This window comes from Mustela lutreola, chromosome 13 (assembly GCF_030435805.1).
Source record: "Mustela lutreola isolate mMusLut2 chromosome 13, mMusLut2.pri, whole genome shotgun sequence".
Classification (NCBI taxonomy): domain Eukaryota; kingdom Metazoa; phylum Chordata; class Mammalia; order Carnivora; family Mustelidae; genus Mustela; species Mustela lutreola.
The window spans coordinates 33,045,813-33,065,003 of record NC_081302.1 but is presented as its reverse complement, the minus strand read 5'-3'; positions in this window follow the sequence as shown (position 1 = coordinate 33,065,003).

The following is a 19,191-nucleotide window of genomic DNA, read 5'->3' as shown; positions in this document are numbered from 1 at the left end:
TCTACCTTCTCATCCATCAAGTATTTATTAAGTATCTATAACACACCTACGATACAACAGAAATCTTGTTAGAACCTTTAGACAGAACACAGCCTGATGGAAGGGTAATCTATGCTGTTAAAAAGAAAACCACTGGCCCAACATGGGGCCACTGATGTTAAGACTTCATGTCAGCAAACCAGCGCTTAAGACCTAACCTAACAGAGGTTTCAATACCCCTCAGCTTCCCTCCGCTCCACCTTCCCCACCCAATATAACTTTTAAGCAGTAACATGGAGCTGGCCAGCACTAGGAAATTTACTGATAGACCTCTTCCGTTCCCCTCTGGAGGACAACCTTGACTATAACAATATATTCTTTGCTAATAATTTCCAGCTTTTCACTCTGTCTCTGCCTTTAAAAAGCTTTCCTACAGCTCAAAAGAGCTCCTTTCTATTTGGTGGATGGGATGCTGTCTGATACATGAACTGTACAAAAAAGATAATCTTTTAAATTCCTCGGTTAAATTTCTGTTGTCTAATAATGTAATCATAGTACTTTAAAAATGGGAAAGATCAATATTATACAAATAAATAAAATATATGTAGGAAGCATAGTTTTTAATTGAAGAAAATTAAGGATTGTAATGATTTAGGCAGCTGATTTAGATTCAGGATGAGTAAAGGCTCCCTTGAGAAAGGGATATTAAATTTAAGACCTGAAGGGAAATTAGGAATTAGGCTAAACTTCTGGGGAAAAGAATCCCCAGACAGGACAGGAGATACAGGCAGTATAAAGTTGCTGAAAAATTTGGTCCTTTTTTCCCTGGGTAAGTATCGAAGCATTTTAAATGGGCAGCTACAAAGTTAAATTTTTAGTTAATGTAACTACTGGGAGGCAAATGGATTGAAGGAAAAAAAAAAAAAAAGATGTAGAAGTCAAAAGCAGAGATTGTGGTGGGAAGGATAGAGACAGGAACCTATTTGACATACATCTCTTCAACCCAAAAAGGAACGCTACATGGACAAATGCTAATTATCATTATTTAAGATTCTTTTTGGTTAATAAGTAGCAATATTTTAGAATAAAATCCATAATCCAAAATATTGGTGGGATACAATTGTTCCTATAAATGTGCAGGTTTGATGCCAAATCTATGGAAGAAGTTGAAAAAAAAATTATGGAAGCATGAACTTTTTGAAAAATCTCAGTGTCAGGCATAGTGTTCAAAAGATGTCCCACACTTGGCTCAGTTTTGAGGCTTCACAATAATTAAGTATCTAAGAGCCAACAGTGTAAGTCCCAGCTTGCCAGAGTTCAAGAAGTCCATGTGTGTTTTGGTTTTGTTTTTGTTTTTACCAGTTTTATTTCTCAGGTGTTATCTGAATATCCCCAGGGAAAGCTGACATGTTTGCCAAATCTGTTCTGGTGGCCACCCACCACTTTAGCCAGCCAAGTGTCCCTAGACCACAATATGTCACCCCTTATGGTCTTGAGACTGGATTCTCTCAACAGGCTATATAGCTTTCCCATCTCCCCCTGCAGAATACATTCCCTGGCCTCAGATGCCCCATGGTGATAAGCAAGTCTGTAATCCTTAAGAAGCTTTTTCTGAAGGCCTGGGGATAACAGAAGAGATTTGCAATTCAGAGAGAACAGAGCTGGAAACTTGTTACAGTCCATCTCAGTCCGCGACACACGCTCTCCCACGCGGGACCACCCTTTCTCCCCAGCCTGTGCTCCAGAGCTTGGGTACCTGCAGCTACAGCAGCCTTCTTGCTTTCAAAGTGACTCTCCTCCAGTGGTCACTTCCCTACCAGGAGTTTGCTCCCAGCCACTGGAAAGAAATGTATGTTTCTGGGTAAAAAATACTTGCAGGTGTACAATTCCATCCCTGGCAATGGACAACTTAATGTTCTTTTGCCAAGGGCTTTAGACTCTTGATCTTGGGTTTCTCCACGGCAGGGTCGAATTTGTGCTTTACATTTGCCAAGATCATAAAATTATTACTCCTGCACGAAACAATAATTGTCCTCCAGTATGGTTTCGGCTTTTAGAGAAACAGACACCTGATCAAAGTTTAAAATGCTTGGATCTATATTAGATTTTAGGGCTTCCAGAACAAAGTACCCTGGACTGCGCAGCTTCAACAATAGAAGTTTATTGTCTCACAATTCTGGAGACAATAAATAAAATTCTAGAAGCCCACAATCAAAGCATTGGCAAGGTTGGTTCCTTCTGGGAGCTGTGAAGAAGAATATTTTCTATTCTTCTTTCCTAGCTTCTGGTGGTTGGCTGGCAATCTCTGGCTTTCCGTGGGTTGTAGAATCATCATGCCAGTCTATGCCTTTGGCATTGTGTGGTGTTCTTCCTGGATGTCTTCACACTGTCTTCTTTCTAGTGTCTCTGGGTCCAAATTTCCCCTTTTGATACAGACATCAGTCACAGTGAAGCTAGGGAAGCTGCCTCTCTCCCAGGATAAAGAAGAGTCTCTGTGGTTGAGGGGGAGGGATGGCAGCTATGGTCAGTGGAATTATCTCAAGTTTAATCCTTTTTTCTCCCCTTCTAAAAACTTCATTGTTTCATTTTGGATTATGAAAGTTATCATATGATCATTGTAGAGCATATAGAAAATACAGGTAATTATAGAGGAGGGGGAAAAAAAGCCATAATCCTAATAACTGAAATAACCAACAATTAAACATGGAATCATCTTATTTATTAAAAATGGAAATTAGCTGGTATACAAAGTTTATTATCCTGCCTTTTCTACTTAATGTTATATTATGAACATTAAAAATATAATAATATGCTTTAATACTATGATTTTTCAAAAAAAAATGACTGGTTGGTATTTTGTTACCAGATGCATTATAATTTAGTTAACTGTTCTTCTCTGATTGATTATTTAATGATTTCTGTATTCAAATTAAGCATAACAGGAAAATGAAGATTTTTGTACATAAATCTTGTGTGTATTTCTAATTATTTCCCTGTGTACATTGCTGTAGGTAGAGTCACAGGTCTCATTATTTCAAGCTTTTGATTTGTGCTGCAGATATAACCAATCCAAAAGAGTGATTTAACTTGTTTCATGATGTCAAATAATATTCACGTTGCTGAACCCTTGTCAGTACTGGATAAAGTCATATAAATTCCAAATTGAGGAGTAAAATGTGCCTTTCCTTTATTTGCTTATTTTCCTTTTTGTAATGGTGTCAAAATGATTTTTTTTTTTTTTAGACATTCACATTTCTGTCTTTGTAAATTGTCTTTTCATGTTCTTTGTCCATTTTTCATTGAGGATTTTTATTATTGTTATGTTTTCTTGTTGATTCGTTCGAGGTCTTTTTCAGTCACAAGTGACAAAATGTATTGTTTTTCCTCAGGATGCCATTTGCCTTTTAATTTTGTTTATGGTTTGTTTTAAAGTATAAAAACTTAATTTTTATGCCATTGACTGTGTCAGTCCTTTCCTTTATGGTTTCTATCTTTGATTTTATGCCTTGAAATTGCTTTCTCAATCCACTAGCATATAAAAATTCATCTGAATTTTCTTGTATTTTCTACTTTTTTCAGGGTGTGTGTTTTTAATCTTTACACATTTAACTCTTTAGGCTGCCTTGAATTCAATTTTTTTGTGTGTGTAGAAAAAGAAAGGGTCCACACCCATTTCCTTTGTATATAGTTATACAGTTGCCTCAGCACATAATTCTCTTCCCCACAGCTTGGAATACCATTTCTGTCCTAAACCAAATTCTTACTCTATTGGAGTTGGGCTTTGTATTTTTTACATTCTGTTTCTTAGGGTGATTTTATTTTTTTTTTAAGGTTTTATTTATTTATTTGAGAGAGAGAGCATGAGAGGGGGAGGGTCAGAGGGAGAAACAGACACCTGCCCTGAGCAGGGAGCTTGATCCCAGGACTCTACGCAGGCACTTAACCCAGCCGCCCCCTTAGAGTGTTTTTCAAGGTCCCCCACTTTTAATTTTATTTTTATAGCTTAATATAGATATAAATGTTTGAGAAAATAATTTCCTTCTTTCTCATAGCAACCTTGATATGAAAGACTAAATTATCTCAGTTCTCCTGTGTTCTCTTCCCTAGTTCAGAGCGCTGGTAATCACTTGTTTCTGGAGACACCCTGATGTAACGCTGACTTGGAGCTTTTGTAAGTGGTGACCAAAATGAAGTAATGGGAGTGGCCAGACTGGGTGCAGGCAGCAAGAGTGTGCATTGACTGTAAAGAATTTATAAACAACAAAGTAACTGAAAAACACCAATCTGCTTTTTATTATCCCCGTGTACCAGTAAGTTGAAATAATGTTAGTGATAAAATACTCCTCTCCTAAAAAATCTTTGTTGGTTTAAATTCTAAATAATTTTCATGGTTATGGTTGAGCTTTAATAACATACGCATGGCTTCAAATTAGTATAAACATTATATTCTCTATAAACGTTAATTCAGAGAACTCAAGTGACAGAGTCAAGTCCTAAGACACAGAGCTTGTATGAAGCTACATGTGCTTATCTGAAGAGTAAATTTGTAAAAGTTCACAATCCTTCGAGCTTGCACAGGGAGCAATTTTCCAGCTCCTGAGGACCTAGATATTCTTGCATTTAAATGGTAGATACCAAATGAACAAGAGAGCACAGTGATTGTAAATTGGAAGAAACAGAACGTGATGAATTTTCTGGTAAAGCTATTTTAGTGGAAATTTTTTGTCTGCAGAGAGATTTGAGAGCTGCTAGAATCGATTATGAAGAAACAAGATGTGTGGTATAGCAAGTTCTAGAATTTATTGTAAAATGAGATTTTTATAAGTATTTGCAAAACTTATCTGCATGTCTTAGATTTTCCACGTATAGATACGTATCTACATATCTGTTGCCTTATTTGAAAAGAGCACTTAAAATTAAAATTAATATAATCTACTAGTTTATAGAAATCTTTACAGCTTTATGCAGTACTATAACAGACAGATATGTAGGTTTGTGTTTTATTTCCATTTCTAAGTTTTGGCCATCACTTATTTTCCCTTTTGGCATTGTAGTATTTCTTAGTGTTTAATCAATTAGTTCATTTGTATGGGGAAAATTCTATGATAGAGTTAATAAAACAACATTTTCATCTCTGGGTTTTTTTTCCTGGTTGTTACTATAATTTGTTTCATAATTATTACTGAAAACAATTTTGTTGTCTAGAGAAATGGGTATTAAAAGTGCTCTGGTCCAAGTTTTAAGCATGCTAGGTGTACCTGGGCTAGGTAGCACTCCTCTCCACAGCAAACCCTTCCCCACTGTGGGTGAGCCTGGGCCCGCATCCCAGAAGGTGCCTCTACTGCTTCTGTAGTATTTGTAGTTGTCTTGGGGTCCCCCTACCCCCTAGGTTTGGAGTGTGTAGAGATACATTATAGATCTATTCGACAACCTTCCCAGTCATGCCCATTGGCCAGTGATGTCTCCTTCAAGTCACTCCAAACATATCAAAGTTTCTGTTTGGCATTCCTCCTAGTTTCCCATGATTTCTTTCTTACATTTCTACCTTCTTCCTCGCAATGACTTACTTAAAGGTTAGGCTTATGGCAGTCCCTTTCCACAGTCTTATCTGGAAGTCAACTATTGACCATTCACAACAGGAAAGAGAAGATAAGGAGGCCGCCAGAGACTAAATGTGGCCACACAACTCAATGCGCTCCTCTTCCATCAAGGCAGTGGGCAGAGGGGGAGTGTCCTTCTGAAGGTTAAACAGAGGGTAGCATACGCTCTGCAATGAGGCATAAGCCTCTTATGTTATTTCTACATCTAGAATTAAGAATTCTAGCTTTAAAACGAGTGGCTGGAATGCATATTCTTTGATGAAAAATATGCACAGAATTTTAGAGCTGCAGCTTCCAGTCTAAGCCCTTTGAAAAAATTAACTCCCAGAGGAGCTACATTATTTGAGTTAAATCCTCAAGTTAGTAGCCAAATTGGAATCAGCTCAACTCTACTTACTCCTAATTACACGTTTTCTAAAAGAGATGCTGCAGTCTTCACTTTTATATCTCTCTTAAACTTTCTCCACAATTTCTGCCGCCTGGTTGTTGTGAGGATTAAGTACACTAATATACATTAAAAATGTGCCTGAACTCCTAAAAGGCCCCCCACCAAAAAAAAAAAAAAAAAGAAAAAGAAAATTAAAGAAAAAGAAAGAAAGAAAGAAGAAATCCTGGTAAACTTACCATTATTCTAATAAATGCTCCACGTGATAGAGGTCTTAAAAAGGATGGAAATTGTGACTTTTCGTTCTGTTCTGTATGGAATAGAGCCTTTTTTTTCTCTTTTAGAGTGATACTGACATACTTCTGCTCCAGTGAACTAATGTTCCTCTCTCAAATGACTTCTTTGGCAGGAACAGAAATTAACATGTTAATATAAAAAAAAAGACATGGGAAGAGATTAAGACAGGGAATGGCAGCATGTCTTAAAAGGTATCAAGAGTCAAATGCCAGTACATTGATTTTATTTTAAAAGAAAGTGTCGAGCAGCTATATAATCACAGGCAATCGTCCATGATTGTGGATGTAACCTCTCCCCTTCTTTCTTCTACTTATCTACTTGAAGACTTCAAGTCTTTTCATTAGTTTTTGTTTTATTCATTCATTCCTTCCCTCAAAAAATATTTACTGAAACACTATTATGTGCCTACTCTATGGTTACAACAATGAACATAATATAAGCACACTCCAGAGAAAGAAACAGAGACAATTACAGTAAATTGTGGAAAGAATTAGATCATCAGGGCGCCTGGGTGGCTCAGTGGGTTAAGCCGCTGCCTTAGGCTCAGGTCATGATCTCAGGGTCCTGGGATTGAGTCCCGCATTGGGCTCTCTGCTCAGCAGGGAGCCTGCTTCCTCCTCTCTCTCTCTGCCTGCCTCTCTGCCTACTTGTGATCTCTCTCGGTCAAATAAATAAATAAAATCTTAAAAAAAAATTAAAAAAAAAAAAAGAATTAGATCAGCAGAACGAGGTGTTAGAGAAGGAAGGACAAAAAAATTTAGCAAAACTTGGTACATTCAGATTCTCTGTAGAGAGCAAATCTGTTAAAAGTAATTCTTGGGGATAAAGAAAAACCAGAAGTTTTTCCAAGTAAAACCAAAAGTTTCAAAATCATTTTTGAAGCCTAGTAACTCAAATTGTAGTCTTTCCTGACTAAGGATAATCAGTATATGGCTACATTTTTAACTCATTTGAAATTTCTTCTGATTCTTTACATTGTGAATGCAATTCTGATTTCTTTGGTTTCAGATATAATGGATAAGGAGTTGGATTCTAATATTTGTTAGGCTTTAAGGACTCATAAAACATTTCCCATTACAAGAAATTATCTATTGAAGCTGAGAGACTTGGGTTGGAATCTTTGGATATATCAGCAGCAAAATGATCAATGGTCAACGCTGACATGGTGAGACAGAGACTGTCACTAGGTAGGGATTTGGAAATAAGGAAACTGTGAATGCATTGCAAATAGGCAGATTAGGTTGAGGGGGTAGAAAGCATGTTAATAAAGAATCATTCTATGAACATGGGATTTTGACTGGTATGCTATACTGGTTCATTGTTCCTAGAGGTAGTACATAAGTACCTTTCCAATGAATTAAGAAATAAGAAAAAGTAAATAATCAGTGTTATTATCCTCAGTTGTGAGAATGAGGACCGGAGGGGAATTATTGTGTAAGACTCAATTATGGACTAATAAATAGGGCACAATTTGGTAATGAACAGATAATTCCTTTCTATGGGTTAATTCCAGTAATAAATTCCGAGGACATACAATCTTAATGTAGACAAAGAAGAAATATCCAATAGTAGACAAGGATAAAAGTTAACACAGAAGTATTAAAAATGCAACATAATAAAGGCAGGAGAGGGAGAGATGAGTGGAAAAAAGGAAAGAAATAGAAGCACACAAAACCTACCGTATGTTCCCATAGTATACAATATATAAGAACAAAGTCAGCAGTGAAGACAATATGGGCACTGAGAGATACTGGGGAGTGTGTTAATTCCTGTGGATAAGGAGTTGTTCAAAAATATAATGAATATCTTACTCATTGTAAAAGATTCATATGGGGACACCTGGGTGGCTCAGTCAGTTAAGCATCTGCCTTCAGTTCAGGTCATGATCCCAGAACCCTGGGATCAAGCCCCATGTTGTCAGGCTACCTGCTCAGCGGGGGTGTGCCTGTCCCTCTGCTGTTCCCCCTGCTTGCCCTCACTCTCTCTGGCTCTCTCTCTCAAATAAATAAATAAAATCTTAAAAAAAATAAAAGATTCAAGCTATGTAAGCACAGACTATGGGAAATGAGTAAGACTTTCCCTCAATGAAAATGAAAATTTTGAAGTAAATTGGATAATATTAATATATATTCAAGGATTTAGGCTATAGATATAATCCTTGAGTCTGTCATAATGAAAGCAATATAAAAGAAGATGAATGAGACTAGGTTTACCATAGAATCTCAAATCCCATTATTTTTAAGTCTGTAAACAGACATAAGAAATGGTATTTATTTGCCTGTTAAGGAGGCCAATTTCTTACATAATTGAACAACTTTACCATTCACTTCGTGGCATCCTTGGTGATGGATGGGGAAGAAGGTCAGAGAGAAAGTGAGAAGAGAGTTCCCCATGCTCCTGACAGCCTGTTGTCACTGATTTGTACCCCCCACTTCCAGTACACATGAACACACACAAGTTCATGACTTCATTCTTCTCTGCCTATAGAACTATAATGACCTACCACTACACTCTAACAGGTTTTATGAGAAATATTTAGAAGTATAGAGGACTTACAAAAATAATAATTAAGGTGACAATATATGCCAGTCACTGGGACCATGTGCCTATATGAAATTATGTAATCTTCATAACAATCTGTGAAGAAGTTGCTCTTTTGAGATGAAGAAAAGGAAACAGAGGAGAAGCTTATTAAATGTTACATGGCTGGCCTGACACGGCACCAGAAACAAACCCAAGCCATCTGACTTCAACTCTTGTCACCATAATGCCTCACTTATGTGGGTGAAAATGGAATGGAATATTTTTCCCAGTGTTATTAAGATATAATTGACATATAACAGTGCATTTGTCCAAGGCATACAACATAATGATTTGATACACGTATATATTGCAAAATGATCACAAGTTCAATTAACGTCCATCACTTCACAGTTATAATTTTATCTTATGTTCAGAACATTTAAGATAGAGTCTCCTAGCAATTTCAAATGTACAATACTGTATCATTAACCATTGTTGCCATGCTGTACCTTATATCCCTGGAACTCGTTTACCTAATAACTAAAGTTTGTACCTTTTGACCACCTTCACCCATTACCACTCCCCCACCATCTTCCACCTCTGGCAACTGCCAATCTGTTCTCAGTCTCTATGAGCTCAGTTTTTCTAGATTTCACATAAAATGAGATCATGAAGTATCTGTCTGTCTCTTTCTGACTTGTTTCACTCGTAATACCCTCAAGGTCCATCAGTGTTGTTACAAATGTCAAGATTTCCTTCTTTTCTATGGCCGAATAATACCGAGTGAAATATTGAAGAAAATCTCTTAACATGTATTTATCCATTTGTTCCAATATGGAACAATGTAGACTCTCTTTCAATTTTGTTATTTGAAAACAACCTAATCCTCTCTGCTAATTCAGGGCCCAGATGTTTTATGTTTTTGATTGTGTTTCCATCTCTTACACTATTTCTTCATCTCTTTCAAAAGGTGAACATTTTTAATCCATCTTAGACAGTCACCAAGAAGAGTGTGTGGCAAATGTCTAATCTGAGGGTAGCTGATCTGTATCAGCAAGAGTCAGGTTGCTCAGGAGAGTTACTGAAGCAGCTTCACACACAGCATTTACTCTCGCACATAAACAACCACAGCAACAGAGTTCAGAGAACACGGTCTGGAGAAAGCACAAAATCATGGAAGACCCAGGATCCTTCTATCTTTTGCTCTCCTTGATTTCCATCCGCACTGTATAAGACAGCAGCAGGATCACTGCGGTAGAAGGAAGGAGGGACAGAGAGACAGAGAGAGAATTTCCGATTAGAGAATCTTCCCAGAAAGTCCACAGGACACTTCCTTTTCTCAGTGACCAGAAATTAGTCACATAGCACATCTAATTGCAAAAAAAAAAACAAAAAAAACCCCACAAAACCCTGGGGACTAGAGTCTTTCATTGGACACACAGCCACCCTGAATAAAACTGGAGTTCTGTTACTCTAAGGTGGACAGTGAGAATGAATGTTGGTAGAAAGAACAAACAGCAGCGGCCATTGTATGGGGAAGAAACTTCCAGGACTCCAGAGTGCCCTGAGGAAAGAACCCTGGGGGTCAGAGCCCAGTTCAGAAATCCATTGTAAACCCAAGAGAGTAAATAGGAGGGAACTGTGTGCTAGGGAACTGGATTAGGTTTGTTTATAATGGATTAACTTTTTTAATTGTTGGGAGTCAACTTCTACCTAAAGGGCTTCTTACAGGTTGGATTTACATAGCAATAGTTACTTTAAAATCCTTTTAGGAAGGAAAGAAAGCCCCCAATTTAAGTATTCTAGGTCTGCATTCCCTGAAATCAATCAGACATGGACTCAGCCCTCCCCTCTTTGTTCCTTAGAAAATAACCCAATGCTTGAGAGGCAAGGGAAGAACTCTCTTCCTTTCCTTTGTTTTCTCTGTCTTAAAGCACCCTCTCTGAATGCCAAGGTACAGTGGAGATACACACCAAAGAAATCTTTAGATAATTACACTCCATTCTTTTCATCTCATTTCAAATTATAGAAATGAAACTGCCAGCAGATAAGGACATTTTCATAAGCACTTCACTTCTATGTTCCAGTGGATGTTGATGAGAGAACATATGTACGCACAGCCATATTCACAAACATTTATAACCTCCAGCAACTATAAAGTCTCATCTGTTCTAGAAAGAAAGGCTCTGTTCCCAGTGCCATTTGCCAGCGGACGTTGATCACTTGACAGTTACATTTAAAGGCAGCAGGCTCTTGACTCTGAATCCTACACACTAAACACCTGTTCCCTGTCAGACATTGCAGCTGACATTTTTCCAAGAGACCGACTTATTTTGTTGGGACCTTTCCTTGCCCCATGAACCACATAAAGAATAGGCAGGGGATTGCTTGAGTTTTCAATAGGCTCTAAGTTGAAAGCAGAGCCCTGCAAGGCTCCTGGCGTGTGAAAAGAGACACAGGAAGGTCTCAGTTTACCAACTTGGAATACCTTGAACTGCTTCACCCCCAGGGCATCTGCTAGAGTAGACCAGCATCTTCTGAAACCACTGTTAGCATATGATTGGGACACTGAAGCTGGCTTGCAGATTCTTTTATAACCCAATATTAAACATGTGGTTATAAATATTATATCCATCGTTACCACAGTGGGATAGAAATATATAAGAGAAATCACAAATAAAGAAAATGTACATTATCAGGAAGCACAAGGTGTGAAGTTAGGCTGCTGCAGGTTTATAGGCGCTGGGAGAGGACATGAGACTCCCCCGTCAAAGGCAGAGGACAGTGCATTCCGGCAAGAGATGATGAGTAGGCTTTGAACCAGTTTCTGAGCCCTGATTCTCACAGAGTGACACAGAGAAAGCCAAATGGCACCTCAGGACACAGTGGGTTTGGTTACAGGAAAGGAAGACTGAACAAATCTTTTCTTACGGGCAGTAGCCTGCCTGAACTTCCTCTCAGGAGATATCATCGTTGCTAAACTGGGTAGTAAACCAATGTACTTTTTGCCCCCAGAAAGTCACAATCTGTGCTTTCCAACGCTATTCACAGCACATTTTTGGAAAGGTGGTCCGGAAGGAGGAGCAGTCAGGGCCTCTACCTGCAAAATGAGCAGAAATGTAAGGGACCGCAGGAAAGCCACCTCCCAACATATATAAACCAACGCCCCAGAGAAGAACGACACTGGCATCTTAGAGCTTATAAATCCATGGACATGTTTATTTTAAACAGTTAAACCCTTAATAAATAGATCTTAAAAGAAGAAGGGGGGGCACCTGGGTGGCGCAGTTGGTTAAGTGGCCAACTCTTGGTTTAGGCTCCAGTGGTGATCTCAGGGTCAAGAGATTAAACCCTGGTTTAATGCTTCCCACTCAGCGCAGAGTCTCCTTGGGACTCTCTCCCTCTCTGTCTGCCCCTTCCTGCCACTCTCTCTCAAATAAATAAGTCTACAATACAATTCAACATAATACAATACAATAAATAAATAAAAAGTTAAACCCTTCAGTAATACTATGTTAAAACCTTAAGATATATCATGCTTAAGAAAAAGAATAAAATGATTTTTCCCTGTGACTTTATAGGATATAGTGTTCCAAAATACAGATTTATTATTTTTAAAAATAAAATTCCTACTGTTGGACATTTAGAAAGGCTCTAAAATTTTACCATTAGAAGCATTAACAAAAATTTTTTGTACATAAGTTTTGGTGTACAGATGTGATTATTTCCCTAGCATAAATTCTAAAAATGATGTTTTAGGTGAAAGTTAATGGCTAATTTTGAAGCTTTTAGTAAATCTTGCTGAATTATTCTAAGAAAAAGTGTGCCAACTTACACTCCCATCAACAATGTATTAACACAATTTCCATTTTTAAAAAGATTTTAATTTGAAAAATAAAACTAATATTAAAATATTGCAGTAGGGGCACCTGGGTGGCTCAGTCGTTTAAAGCCTCTGCCTTCGGCTCAGGTCATGATCTCAGGGTCCTGGGATGGAGCCCCGCATCAGGCTCTCTGCTCAGCGGGGAGCCTGCTTCCTCCTCTCTCTCTCTACCTGCCTCTCTGCCTACTTGTGATCTCTGTCAAATAAATAAATAAAATCTTAAAAAAAAATAAAATATTGAAGTAGTACTTGTGATTTCAATCATTGAATCATTTATACTCACAAATAAACACAGTTAAGCAATGAGTTTCTTTCCTTTCCTAAGTGTCCTGTCACAATTCCCTTTGAATTAGTATCAGAGTTCACAGCAATCAACTTTCTGCATCCAGCAAGCACTTAATGAGGACAAAGATAGGGATACTGCTCCAAACCAACTTCATGTTTATTTTAGCAAGTAAAAGTCAATGCCAAGCTAGATGTAAAGCACAAGAACACCAAAAGGAATAGGTCTGCTACTCTAGGAGTTTGCAGTCTAGGGTTTCTATGCTAACAAGCAACAGTGAGTACACCTTGATGTCCTGTTACACACTGTAACTTGAAACTGTACTTTGTGTGTGGAATTATTCAGAATAAAGTACATTCATACACAGAAACAAAATATAAAACACATGTGTACCCTCATAGGAAGCAATCTAGTAAATGTTAGATTGCTGCATTTAAATCAGCACCTATATAAAAATTGTTCTATTAACAAATAACAAGTGTTCATTTATGTGTCCATCAGCTTATTTGCCCATTCCACAAATATTTTTCAACTTTACTTCTTTCTCAACCCCCGATTCCCTCCCTCCCCTCCATGCTCTCTTTCTCTGTTCCTTCTTTCCTTAATTCTAGTTTTTCCCATCAAGCTCTTTGTCTCTGAGATTTTTCAGGGTTTTTTTTTTTTCTATCCATGCTTCTAATCAGAAGCAATGATAACCACAAGAGTCATGCAAGTGAGCATAAAGTTATCTACTTCATTACTCACCAAGAACTCTGTAGAATGTGCCTTGAGATATTCTCCCACTTTACCTTAGAATTAAAGTTACTCACCCAGCATATTCTGTGCTAGAAAACCATAGGCTTTTCCAGAAAAGTCTATCCCAGGAAACCGAAGGCATAGAGGAATAGAGAAAGTATGCTTCCTGGGGTCAGGCTAATGCCCAAGAGGGATGAGCTTCTAATATCACTGACTAGAAGAAATGGGAGAGTGAGGCCTGGAATGATCTTTTTTTGGTAGCTCTTCCGCAGGAGTACGTAAAAGGAGGGAGTGGAACGTTCTACCCTGATGCCCATGATAGATGAAAGCAGGGAAGCATTTTAGAGATGTCTCATTTAATGGAATAGAAAAAGAGGGAGAATAAAATGCCTAAGAGCTCAAAATGAGGAAAACGAAAACCAGGATTAGAGGCCAATTTTTGCGGATGCCACTACAATGAGAGGCCAAAAAGTGTTTGGCGAGCTGGCAAAAAGGAATCTGCATTTTAAAAGGTTGGCCAAGATTCTGGCTTAGCAAACTTTTTGTTCTCTCCTTTATTCTCACTCAGGTGAGTGGGTTTTGTTTTTGTGTGTGTGTATGTGTGTGTGTGTGTGGTTAATACTGACTCTGTTTTAATTTTTTAAATGTACATGTGAAATATTTACATTTAAAGTGTGAATTTTTTTGTGTGTAATCCTTAACCAGTTTTTCAGAGAAGAAGAAGTTCACCGCACGAGGAACTTACGTGTGTGTTATTTCCAAATGTAACGCTTTAGATTAATACGGATGACACTTGGCCTGAGCAGGGAGAATAAAGGCTGACTCCCAAGGGCTAAATTCTACAGCTGTGATCATTTTGACGAACGAAATCACTACTGTTTATACTCTGCTGGAAGGAGCTGAGACTGAGGCCAGAGCGCAGGCAGCATCCTAGGACAACAGGCGCTGAGGAATTTGCAGTATAGTGGAGAAATTGGCTAACCCACCCTATAATTTTTATTTAATGATTTTGCTCTGCACCAGGAGGAGAAAGGCAGTTTCTCAAAAGTTCTTTGTTAGGAGAGGAGGAGGGTGTGGTGGAGTAGGGAGAAAAAAAAAAAAGAAAAAGGAGGGAAAGCTTACTGTTTATCGTGGCTTGTTATTTCACAGATTTCCTACACACACTAGCATGCACACACTCGTGCGTGTGAAAAATGGCAAAAGGGAGAACAAGAGATCATCTCGGGATTATCCTTTAAAACAGAAACGGGAGACTAGAAGAAAATGACTGGCAATCAAACCCCTGAGTGACTCTACATTGCCTTTAATTCTCCTCTAATCAAAGGGCAGCACGCGGTGGTGGGAGAGGCCGGCGCAGGGGAGATTATGCGGACGGTGACTTCATTCAGAGAAATCTTGGCACGATTCCTAACCTCTTAGCCCGAGGAAGCATTTCTAAATTTTATTTGTGTTCCTCACCTGAGAGAATTGATGCCTTCAAGAGAGCACAAGACAGAGGCTAAACAGACATGCAATAAAATTATCCTCCTTGGATGGGGTCAGGAGCTGCCTGATAACTTGGTCTACGCCTCCATCAATCCGGGAGCAGCAAGGAGCGGCGGCAGCCAAGGAGAGCTGAAGGTGGCAGGGCTCATGGCAGAGGATCTTCTTAAACAAAGATACAGAAAGCAGACCCTCAAAAAAAGGAGCCAGATCGGGAGCTATTGCTAATGACCTCTGCTTATCATTTTGCATTGCCTGCAACGTTTCACTACAAGCACGTGTTGTTTTCTTACATAAAAAGCAAACAGTAAACTAAGAAAGATACCGGGATCAATTTTCACTGACTACCCTTGGAGGAAGCCATGTTCTGCCTGTGTTTTTCTCAAGATCACAAGTGATTTCCTTTTTTCTTTTTCTTCTCTTTAAAAGAGTACATGCCAGCTGATCAGTGAGTTCATGCATCGGGATATATGGATATACAGATATTAAATTTGGTGTCACCATTTTCATTATTACTTGTTTTAGAAATTTAGGTTTATAAAATATATTCTAGCAGAGTTTTAAGGAAATCAGGCTATCTTGTGGTCATCAGAATTTATGGAACTCTGTCCAATACCCTCTACTGGATTAGATTTGAGCTCTGCAAACAGTCTTATCTCTTAAGAGCTAGGACCTGAAATTAAATTATAAATTGATACTATCAAAGCAGAAATGTTATCTTGAGCCTGGAAGGCCAGAAAGCTGATTGAATCTCATTCATCACAGATGCACTTTGCTAGTGATGGCTGTGCTTGGGTGTGAGGTGTGTTTATTTGTTAGAACCAGTGGGCTGGTTAGTGGGAGCTGGTTAGCACACAGTGCTAATGGGGGCCGCAGAAAATGTTCTATGGCTCCATAAGCCAGTTGACTCTGCTTTGTTGAGTAATGATTGATGGTGATTTAGATCCTATATGGCAGTCTCATATCCCACTGATGATCCCAATAATAGAACCAACTTTATGCATGAAAACTTAAAGCTATTTTTTTTCCTTATTGGATTCAAAGAGGCACAAAGAGTCGCACTGATAGGCAATGCAATATGCTTACAGCCTTTTTTTTTGAGACTCTGTAGGGAACTCACGTGCCCACTATCTCCTTCTTAGGGATTTCTACACGTAGGACATATAGAAACTGTACTTTGATCCAGTAGATCTGGAAGTCCTGGCATTCTTGAATCAGACCTGGAATGAATGTCAGCTAAAACTCAAACCTGTATAGATTAGTCAGTGGCTTTAATGAGGGGGAACTACCATGAAAGCCAGACCCCAAACTTAAGTAGCAAATCTGATAAGATTCCGTCTTTTAGGGGGTTTTAAATCTAAAATACGTACAGAGGGTAGGAAACACGAGTGATTCAGAAGTGGAACCTGATACAGAGAGAAGGTAGCAAGAAGTGATAATCCAGTAGAAGTTATGAGGTAGCAGATACTGTGAACAAGCAGAGCAGAAAATATTTCATTAGGAGCAGCCAGAGCACAGGAAGTAGCGACACAGAGCAGCTCAATAACTGTGCTGAACAGGGCATAGAGGAAGTCTTTCTGCAGCTGGGGGCATAAAATGATAGCGCCGTCTTCATACCATATTGTATACTGCACAGCATTTCCTTTCCCCACAAGGCCCAACTTTGTTATTGTGGAAGGATTCTTAAATTTATTCTAGTTTCTTGGAAGCCTGGCTATGCAGCTAGCTATTTCTGATCTCTCTTACTTTCTTGTGTGTCCTTTATAATAAAACTCTACCATTTGGGGTAATGTGAGGGTGGCTTTGTACTTGCTACCCGGAAGGTCCTAACACGGAAATGTTATTTGCATTAGCAAAAATATTTTATTTCTTTGGGAATTAGTTTTTAATTCTCTGCTTCTCATCAAATTTCTACCAGTCCGCAAGTGTCATCCCCCTTCGAGGTCCTATTTAACAGGCCTATATTTAACCCTCCATCAAAACCCTAAAAGAAATTTAAAAAAAGAGGGGGCACCTGGGTGGCTCAGTGGGTTAAAGCCTCTGCCTTCGGCTCAGGTCATGATCCCAGCATCCTGGGATCGAGCCCCTCATCGGGCTCTCTGCTCAGCAGGGAGCCTGTTTCCTCCTCTCTCTTTGCCTGCCTCTCTGCCTACTTGTGATCTCAGTCTGTCAAATAAATAAATAAAATCTCACACGTGCCAGAGTGGCTAAACACACACACACACGAAACAACAAGTGTTGGCAAAGAAGCGGAGAAAAAAGGAATCCTTGTGCACTGTTGGTGGAAAAGCAGACTGGTGTAACCACTGCAGAAAAGAGCACGGATGTTCCTAAAAAAATTAAAAATGTGGGGGCACCTGGGTGTCTCAGTCATTAAGTGTGTGCCTTCAGCTCAAGTCATGTTCCCAGGGTCCTTGAATTGAGCCCTGCATTGGGCTTCCTGCTCAGTGGGGAGCCTGCCTCTTTTATCTTTTTACAAGATAAAAAACTAACAATTTCTTTTGCTAATTGCTGTTTCAATTAAAACCTGAAGCATAGAATGCATGGTCATTTGTCTTAGCAAGTGTCTTAATCTGCTTGGGCAGCTATAACAAAAATACCATAGATAGAGGGCTTTAACAATAAACATTTATTTGTCATAATTTTAGAGGTTAGAAAGCCTAAGATCAAGCTACCAGCAGATTTGGTGTCTGGTGAGAATCCACTTCCTGATCATAGAGGGTGGTCTTCTTACTGTGTCCTTGCATAGTGGGAGTGGTATGAGAAAATTCTGACTTCTCTTTTATAAAGGCTCTAATCCCATTCAGGAGAACTCCAGCCTCATGATCTAATCACCTCACAAAGGCCACACCTCCAAATAGCATCACTTTGAGTGTTAGGATTTCAACAAAAGAGTTTTGGGGAAATAAACATTAAGTCCATAAGACAGTGTGTCGTGGTGGATGGAGCTCTGCACTGTCATTTAAGGTCCTTGGATGTGGAGAGCCGCGGTGTGGGCAGTATCAGTTAGAGCAGCCACAGCGTTCTCTCCTCTCTTTTAAATTCTTTCTAGTCTGAAAAATTTCGTAACTTATTATTTTGAAATATTTTAGATTTACAAAAAAGTTACAAAAATATTACCACAGTTCTCATTTATCTCCCCTTAAATGTTAACATCTCATATCGAGTACAGTTATCTGAGCCAGTAATTTACTACTGATACAATATATCATTAACCAATCTACAAACCTTATTTGAATTTTGCCAGTTGTCCCAGTAGTGTCTTTTTCATGGTTCAGGATCCAACACAAAATGTCACATCGCATTTAGGTGGCATGCCACCTTAGGCTCCAATCTAGTGACTTCAGTATACCACACTAGTGAAGATGTGCCCTTCTTAATGCCTCACACTGGAAGGTACATGAACTTGATATTTCTTATTACTGGTGATGTTAACTTCACCCACTTGGTTGAGGTGGCCCCTGTCAGAGTTCTGCACTGTGAACTTATAATTTTCCTTTTGTAATCAATCAGTACCTCGTGGGAAGATAATATAAGACTCAACAAATATCCTGGTCATCATTGTACTTTTGATGTCTAATTTTAGCATCTGAAGGTGATTCTGAACTGCAACAATAATTTGTTGACAGTATTTGATAAATGGTGGCTTTCAATTTCCAGTATCTGCCTAATTTTAGTAATTGGAAGACTATTAAGAGAGAGTTATCCTTATCTTCCATTTATTTATTTATAGGGATGTGCTTTTATTTCCAACTCAAACTCTCCCTCCCTCCAAATTCTCACCTTCCTTAGGCAACATTACCTTTTCTTCTCTGGGGGGAGGGATGGTGTACCCAGAGCCGGTCATGAATGTAAGAATGTACTGGTCTCTTACACACTACTCCATTCTCTTAGCTTATTTTGTCTTATGTTGTATCTTCGCTGATTGGCTTGACCCATTGCCTTGGGTTTCCAGGCTAGTTCACTTAACCCTGACATTTACTTCTTCTCTTTCATTAACTCTGCTGGCCCTGGTTTTCAGTAG